This window comes from Pseudomyrmex gracilis, unplaced genomic scaffold (assembly GCF_002006095.1).
Source record: "Pseudomyrmex gracilis isolate BER0280 unplaced genomic scaffold, ASM200609v1 scaffold_1965, whole genome shotgun sequence".
NCBI lineage: Eukaryota > Metazoa > Arthropoda > Insecta > Hymenoptera > Formicidae > Pseudomyrmex > Pseudomyrmex gracilis.
The window spans coordinates 17489-26346 of record NW_018022549.1 but is presented as its reverse complement, the minus strand read 5'-3'; the positions used below and the strand labels follow the sequence as shown (position 1 = coordinate 26346).

Below are 8858 nucleotides of genomic sequence, written 5' to 3'. Positions count from 1 at the left end.
CTTTTCTAATATTGCTTTCTTCTTCTCTTCCGGTTGTTCCGTAAATCATCGTAATCATCGGCTGATTAGCCAGTCAAAAAATAATGAAGAAAGATAGGTACGCAATAGTGGAAAAGAATTGAAGAAGATTTTATTTTAATTGCCGCGTACGATAACAAATAATATATGTATACACAGTAAGTAATGTATATACATACAGTACTGAAAAATAAATAGTACACTATACTTTATATTTATCATATAAAAATGTTTTAGTAAAAAAGAAATATACAAATTACAAATATACAGATAAAAAATTAACAAAAATAAATATACAAAAATATATTGATATAGTTTTTAAGAATGATAATGATAAAAGTGATTAAACATAAAATTATTTATAGAATACCATAAGAGAAAAGTTAAGAATAGAATAAAAGAACTTACATTAAAAATAAATAAAAAAAAGTACTTATACTATTACGTTTTCGTTTTCCAGGTTGTTTATCCGTTAGCTTTGTACACTTCATGGAATTACTTAAAGAGTTACATGCTATATTTACAATAAACAATATATGTACATACCATAAATTTTACTATTACACATAAAATTAAAATATTTGTATGTAACTCATGTAAATATCTATTACAGCGTAGAACAAGTAAATAAAATTTACGTATACTTTCAACATTAAATTACATTACCTGTTTCATCAGTATTACGAATATTTTGGTTTAAGGTATTTCCTTTTTCGGAGCCACTATCTGATTCAGATTCATTTTCTGAATTCTGTTCATTTTCTTGTACGGCTTCTAAATATCGAAGAAGTATATCTCTGCTTGATACTTGTTTGTAATGTTTCTTATGTATTTTGTCTACATGACTCATCGCACGATCCAAAACTTCATCATTCAGATAAAGTTGAATACAATGTTTTGCTATATGTTGTTTTAATTTCGTACCATGCAAAGTAATTGACTTACTTGTGTTACATTTACGCACAAATTTGCGCATTAAAGTACAAACTCTAAGATATCGATATCTGTTTTTGTCAAAACCAGGTAATCCAAATATAAAAGGATTTTTTTCCGGTACATTTGCTTTTATACGAAATTTCAAAAGTAATGTAATACAGTCAAACATTTCGCTTGACAATAAAACGGGTACTGCTCGTCCTAGTTTTCCTTTGATGCAAAATTGCACATATTTCTCAGCAATTCTTTTATCTTCCATAGATACAGATTCATAAAGATCTATATCATTAAACATAGTTATTTACTTTTACATGATGTTTAAAACTTTCTATTTCTACTCGTTCTATTTCTCCTGGTCGACGTCTATTAGAAACATATACGGAAGTTAACGTAACTTCGGCTAGTGTGAGCCATTTTTCATATGAGAAAAATTCTTTTAATGTTGTATATACTGCAAATCTTTATTTTGTCAAATGTGTGTAATTTTTTAATATCGTCAAGTGATGGGAGATTAATTTTTTTGTCTTTTATGGACAAATTGCAGTTCTTTAACCATTTTATTATTTGTTCGAACATCCACACCAAGTAATTTTACAAAATTTTTAACTAATTTCTTCTTGTCTTCTTCTTTAATGCATTCCGTAATAAGAATATTTCTTAAGTATTTAAGAAGAATTGATAAGGTAGATGCTACTGCAGGAGTTTTATAAACTTGTGTCTTATTATCATATTTTGCAACTATATTTATTGCAGAAATACAGTCATTATATAATCGAGGATGATACACCGACTGAAAATCTTGTACTTTTGTATTTATATTCTTCAATGCTAGAAGAAACCGACCAAGAAGAACCGACGTAACCTTGCACGAATGATATCGTGCTGATGTGATTCTTTATATTTTATACACATTCTATTAGCATATCTAATTAATAATTCATCGTATCTCACAATACGTGTTACTTTATCATCTCGCATAATAGGAAAAATATTTTTTTTAAAGTTTCATTTGCCATAGAATGAAGTCTTCCGGTAATTTGTCTGCCCATAATCAAAACATTTCTATCTTTTTGAAAATTTTTGTTTAGACAAACTCGAGCATGATGACGTACTGCGCTTTTTGCAAAAAAATCTTTTACATTTAACACAGGCTATAAAATCGGTAGCAGTTTTATTAGTTTTCTCATTTGGACGTCTGTTTACGATTAATAATTGTCCAGAATTAAGTTCAGCTTGTGTATTATATTTAAAGTTTCCTTTCTTCCGAATAGTTTCCACTATTTTTTTCCTTTCTGGATGTCGTTTAGGTAACACAGTGAATTTTTTCACTTCTAGTTCGTTACGGTGAATTGTTACTAAATGACGTGCAAGTTGGGATTGTAATTTGTTGCAAAAAACACAACAGTTTTGTGTTTTTTTTTCGTTGATTTTGTACTAGATGTTTCAACGTACATGACCTCGTCGTTACATATCGATTTGCCAATATTCGTGTTCAAAGTGTCCGAACTTGAAACTAAAGATGTAGACCTGTTCAATTTTGTACGTAGCTTTGTGTAGATTTATGCGAAGAAAACCTTTGTTCCGTAGGTACGTAGTCTTTATCGGTATTATTATCTAGTGAAAGAGTAATAAATGGATTACATAATTATGTAAAAGACACAAGTCTCATAACAGTGAAATATACATAATATATACAGGGTGATTCAGAACAACCCGTTATCCTTGAAAATACATATTCTTGACTAAATTCTAAGACAACTTTTTATTTGGCAAAATTTTGTCTGAAGCTTACTTTTTGAGTTACTAATAAAAATAGTTGACGTACCATGAATCGGATTTAAAAGGTAGGCAGGGGCGGCGCAACTCACCGTGATTGACAGTAATTTATGTGATGCACGGATTAAATGATACAAATTACGAATGAGTAAATAAATAAGAGAAAAAAAGAGAGAGAGACAGAAAAAGATACAGAAACAATGCGTAGCGATCAGCTGATCGCGTCAGGCACCACACGTAATCGCCCGCGTCTTTGACGGTGAGTTGCGCCGTCCCTGCCTACCTCTTGCATCCGACTTGTGGTAAGTCAACTATTTTTATTAGTAACTCAAAAAGTAAGCTTCAGACAAAATTTTGCCAGATAAAAAGTTGTCTTAGAATTTAGTCAAGAATATGTATTTTCAAGGATAACGGGTTGTTCTGAATCACCCTGTATTTGTATGTCAATATTGATAATATGTAGATTAAATATACGCAATAAAATGAGAAAAATGTATAAATTAATAATAAAATTTAATTCTTATAAACAAATATAATTGTGCCAACAAAAAAATAAAATACATTAATAGATATTAGATTTAATTAACATTGTTTCTTTAAAACAAGAGTTATATTATGATAAACATCATGTAAATATCAGAGTATATAATGTTTTTCTTAAATTTATTAAAATTGTATTATATAAAATGTAATATATTTACATACACACGCGCGCGCACGCACACGCACACGCCATAATTAAATTTTTGTAAGCTGCTTCTATGTACGATAATATAATACTTGCAAAACTACGTCACCACTTTGATGTACTCTGATATTGAAATATTATTTAGAAAATCATAGTCTTTCGTACAGAAAAGTTTCATTGCTTTTACTTTCTTTAGCAAAATATACAGGGTGATTCATTTTAATCGCCCCAAGCGGATGTCATTGAAACTAAAAGAGAAAAAAAAGTTTCAAATAAAAGTTATAGAGTGGTAAAATACGATAGTCTTAATCAATTTTGTGTAAAGGCCATTTCACGTCAAGATCACCATAAAAGTTTTTAATAGAAGTCCCTATTGTTTATGCATATTCATGTAGCTGACATCAAGGCATTTTCAGAAAACACTGGTTACAACCTATTGTTAGTTGAAAATTCATAACTCAGAAAGTTCTCAACTAAAAATAGGTTGTAAATAGTGTTCTGAAAATGCCTTGAAGTCAGCTACATAAATAAGCATAAACAATACGGATTTCCATTAAAAAATTTTAAGGTGACCTTAACGTGACCTTGGAAATGGCCTCTACACAAAATTGATTAAAGCTATCGTATTTCACCACCCTATAACTTTTATTTGAAACTTTTTTTTCTATCTCTCTTAGTTTCAACATCCGCCTGGGGCGATTAAAATGAATACCTGTATATTGTTGTATTATTGTCTAATAAATATATAAACAAAACCAAAAGTTATTATACAATATTTACAATATAATCAGAACTTTTAAGATAGTTTAAATAATACTGTACTCACCACTAGACACGTGCAGAGTAATACTTTTCCTTGAATTAAGATTACATTTGTAATTATCTGTCTTATTGGTGGTTATACTTTCATTGTCAGAGTTTATTGTCACGAGAGTATTTGCTAAAAATATATATCAGAATAGAGTACTGTTAGTAACGTATATGTTACTTCAAAATATTATAAAATGACAGTAAATAGTTATTACCACAGGTTACGTTTTCTTTATGTAAAGAGTTTTGAATGTGGATAATCTCTTTATTTGCATTCAAATCACAATAGCGGTTCATTTTATTACTATCTTCTAAAAATGAAGAACTTTTATTGTGTAAAACTTCCTTAATGTGTAAAATTTCTCATTAAAGAAGTGTATTTTTAAATAAATATATATACTTACTATAAGATGTAAGCACACATATATTTTTCTGGCAATTCTCAGGTTTTCAAGAATTGACAATCTCGTTCTGATCTTTTAAATTATCACAGGTTTTCTTTTTCGTAGATCTTCTTTTGACATTTTCTGACATGTAAAAAGAGTATAGATCTTCTTTTGACATTTTCTGACATGTAAAAAGAGTATCTTATTTATAATATACATAATCTCTCTGCATATACATAAATATATTTAATATATGTAATATAATCTTACCACAAGATAAATTTTCTTCAGTGTATATCATATACCTATGATCTTGATTGAAAATATTAGTCCCTTCATTATGTGTACTCATTCTATCATTTGTAACCTTGGTAGTATTTTCGGAACACATAAAAGATTTTGATTTAAAGTCAACATCTATCTTAGTTTGAATATTTTCATCATCATAGGTTTCCTTTTTGGTAATATTTACTAAACATGTTAAGAGAATATTTTATTTATAACATATAATCTTGTGTCTGTATTTACACAAATATATTTAATAAGTGTAATAATTTTACCAAAAGATAAATCTTCTTCATTGTCTATCATATAACTATGGTCTTGATTAGGAATCTTATTATCTGTAATTCTATCATTCATAGCTTTGGTGGTATTTTTGAAACATGTAAGAAATTTTGAGGTACAAACTATAGAAAGTTGTTTTGAAAACATATTTGCAACTTAATATAATAAAATAAAATATATAATATTATAAAATATACTCACCATAAGATGCTGATACACAAACATGTTTTTCGCAATCAGACTTTTCTAAAAAGTCGACATCTATCTTAGTTTGATTATTTTCATCATCACAGGTTTTCTTTTTGATAATATTTACTGAACATGCAAAGATAATATCTTATTTATAATATATAATCTTGTCTGTATTTATACAAATATATTTAATAAGTATAATAATTTTACCAAAAGATAAATCTTCTTCAATGTCTATTGTATAACTATAGTCTTGATTAGCAATCTCCTCATTATGTGTACTCAATCTATCATTCATAGTTTATTTTCAAAACATGTAAAAGATTTTGACATACAAGCTATAGAAGTTTGGTTTGAAAAAGTTTTTGTACCTAAGTATAAATAAGATAAAATATACTTACTATGAGATGTAAGAATGTTTCTTTGGTAATTATTCTTTAAAAATTCAGAGACAGAAACAGAGACAAAGGTATTTACTAATCGTATATAGGTTTAAGTTAGTATTTGAACAAATTGTTTTCAAGAGATATTTATCATCTGGAGACAAGTATCAAATAATTAATATTAATAACAGCTCAATGAAACAAATTATAATACAATGAAAACAATGAAAAAACCAAAGAGCCTAAACCCAAGAATTTTTTATATTTTTTTATTGTATTATAAGTGTAAAACAATATTAACACTATATATATATATTTATGCTGTTGCTTTTATAAAATATATGTATGAGTTTGTGTTCTGTTGAGTTTGGAAAGAAAGATACGTAATAATTATGAGGTTATATTTTACTGAATGTAACTGAAATATAATAAAAGAATCTATAAAACATTAATGTATAAGTATGTATATAAGTAGAATGCAATTTGTTTAAGAATAATTATTTACTTTTTACTGAGTGTATATTTTTTTACTTCTCGCTGTATATTAATCTAATATAAAATAAACATGTATAGAGAGAGATAATATATAGAAAAACATATTTCAATACAATTTTTTTACCATTTTTGGCAATAACATCTGCGGGATAGCAAACTCCATTGCTATATTTTGCTTTTATACCTCGACTTTTAGTATTAAAAACATTGCTTGAAGGAGTTGAAGGACACACATAATGTACATTGTCGTAAAATTTTACAAGCGTGTACATAATATATATTTAATTGTAAACGATAGTTAAATAACAAGATGAAAGCAATCGAAGATTAGTTTTATGCAAATGATATTAGTATTACACTTTATGAAATGTAAAGAGCCGTCTACAATGGAGAGTTGTAGGCCGTAATAGTAAGAAATTGACCAATCACAGACTAAGTACAGAAGAATAATCGATTGTGATTTGTCAATTTTCTTACTGTTTTTTTCTAAAACTCTTCATTGTAGACGACCCTTAAGGCAGACGTGACGAAACCAATTGATAACAGTGGTCTATAGTTTCCACCGAAGCATTAATTCACACCAAATGCGACGTAGAATCAAATTCAAGTCGATGGAAACCTGTCAAATTGTGCTGATTTCACTTCCGCTTCGATCTATAAGTACTCTACTTCCAATGGAAACAGAGCACTAAATTTGATCAGTACCGGAGTGAAACCGAATTGAGGGTTTCGGTGGAAACTAGACCAGTGAGACCTGTTCTACAATACAGTCGTAAGCCGTAAGTCGTAACAAATTGACCAATCACAATCGATTATTCTTCTGTGATTTATCTGTGATTGGTCAATTTCTTACGACTTACAGCTTACGACTGTATTGTAGAACAGGCCTGAGTAACCAACATCTAAACTTGTCGGTGGTATAAATCAAAACCGATTGGCAACTGTGATAAAAAAAAAAAAAACTCGATAAAAAGAACAAAAGACCGAGCTGCACCCGGGTGCATCTCCGGTTACAGTAGGCCGCTGATCTAGCGAAATCGACCATTCACATTTGTCAAATCAGCTAATCGATTTACGTGATTGGTCAATTTTTCGAGATCAGCTGCCTGTTGTGACCGGAGTTGCACTCAAGTGCATCTCGGTCTGTTCTTTTTAATTTTGAATTTTACAAGATCGCTAGTCGGGTTTACCTTTTTATCCCGACGAGATTTGACAAAGTTTACTCACGTATTAATTTCTGATAAACCGCTTCACGTCTCCTGTCACTACGTGTCAGTATATCGCTTTTCTCAAGCAATCTTTCCAGTTGACTGACAAATTTTACTACCGATAGCCCAACGCAGGGCGAATCACCGTTCTAATAGCTGCCGATCGTAAAACGCTTACCTGGGATTGGTCCGATACGTATTACCTGTTAGGACGGGCCAATTCGCTCTAAAGTTGCCAACATGGACTTTGGAAGGTGACCAATGAGATCGATCCGCAGCAATCTCGTGCACCGTGATGACCCTTTAAGGGTCGTCTACAATGGAGAGTTTTAGACCGTAACAGTACGAAATTGACAAATCACAATCGATTATTCTTCTGTACTTTGTCTGTGATTGGTCAATTTCTTACTATTACGGCCTACAACTCTCTTAAAGAGCCGTCTAAATCAATGGCTGTGTTTCAAAATTCACTGTCAGCGCTAAAGATCTATAGTTTACGTCACATATATTATACAATTTTAGCACTGGCAGCGTGCTGGCAGTAAATTTGGAACACAGCTAATGGAGAGTTGTAGGCCGTAATAGTAAGAAATTGACCAATCACAGACAAAGTACAGAAGAATAATCGATTGTGATTTATATTAGTGAAAGACGGCCGTGTATCGCGTGGTAGTAGGAACAAAAAGAACTGCACACTTTGACTTCGAAGGTTGACTACGGAGGTAGTACCCTATACATACTCCTCCCTGATATTGATATTGGAATACTCTGTGACTAAACCTTAAAAGAAAACACTTGATTTCGTTAAAAGAATTGTAAGCCTAATAGGACAAGAGTCCTTTAGCAATATATTTCTAAAAAAAAAAAAAAAAAAAAAAAGAGCAAGGAGATCGAACTTGATAGCGCGCGAATGGAAAAAGTGGTCCCAATTTTTACGATTTATTTGGAGAGAATCCACTCAAAGGAATAGGTTTTTAGGATTGGACGCCATTTGCAAAACTGTGCATGTACACAACTAACACATGTACACGTTCAGTGTATGCATATATGTAATACTCCTATATGGCTAGTTGAGCAAGTTTTCCATAAGCGGGACTTGTTCCAACACTGAAGGATAGAAGATAGATGCTTATTGGCTCTCCAAGAAAGAGTAGGAGGAGTGTTCAATAATTGGTAATGCGCAAGCGTTGCGGAAAAATTTAAACAGGATTATAAAAGGAATCTACTAGTTAGTAATTATTAAGAAAAAGAAATATAAAAAGTGTCTATAAATGGTTTTATTTTCTAATTACAAAAAGTTATACGTAAAATTTTATTAGATAAATATGTTCAAGGCCCGATTAAAAAAAAAAATTAATTTATATTGTGCAAGAAAGTGAAAACAATATAGAAAAGAGAT

At 30.1% G+C, this 8858-nt stretch overlaps 1 long non-coding RNA gene across 9 annotated transcripts; it reads right to left on the bottom strand.

Moving 5' to 3' along the window:
• Positions 1-394: 394 nt before the first annotated feature.
• Positions 395-6590, bottom strand: LOC109862562. Of its 9 annotated transcripts, none has more exons than XR_002251165.1 (11): positions 6376-6590; positions 5775-5910; positions 5584-5660; positions 5383-5496; positions 5175-5303; positions 4885-5085; positions 4633-4755; positions 4444-4539; positions 4245-4358; positions 685-2568; positions 395-532 (listed from the first exon to the last, which is right to left on the bottom strand). It is a non-coding gene; the product is annotated as an uncharacterized LOC109862562 (long non-coding RNA). The 9 variants fall into 9 exon arrangements; XR_002251162.1 differs by having other exon boundaries at positions 4633-4795; positions 5175-5258; XR_002251166.1 differs by having other exon boundaries at positions 4447-4539; positions 5175-5258.
• Positions 6591-8858: the final 2268 nt, after the last annotated feature.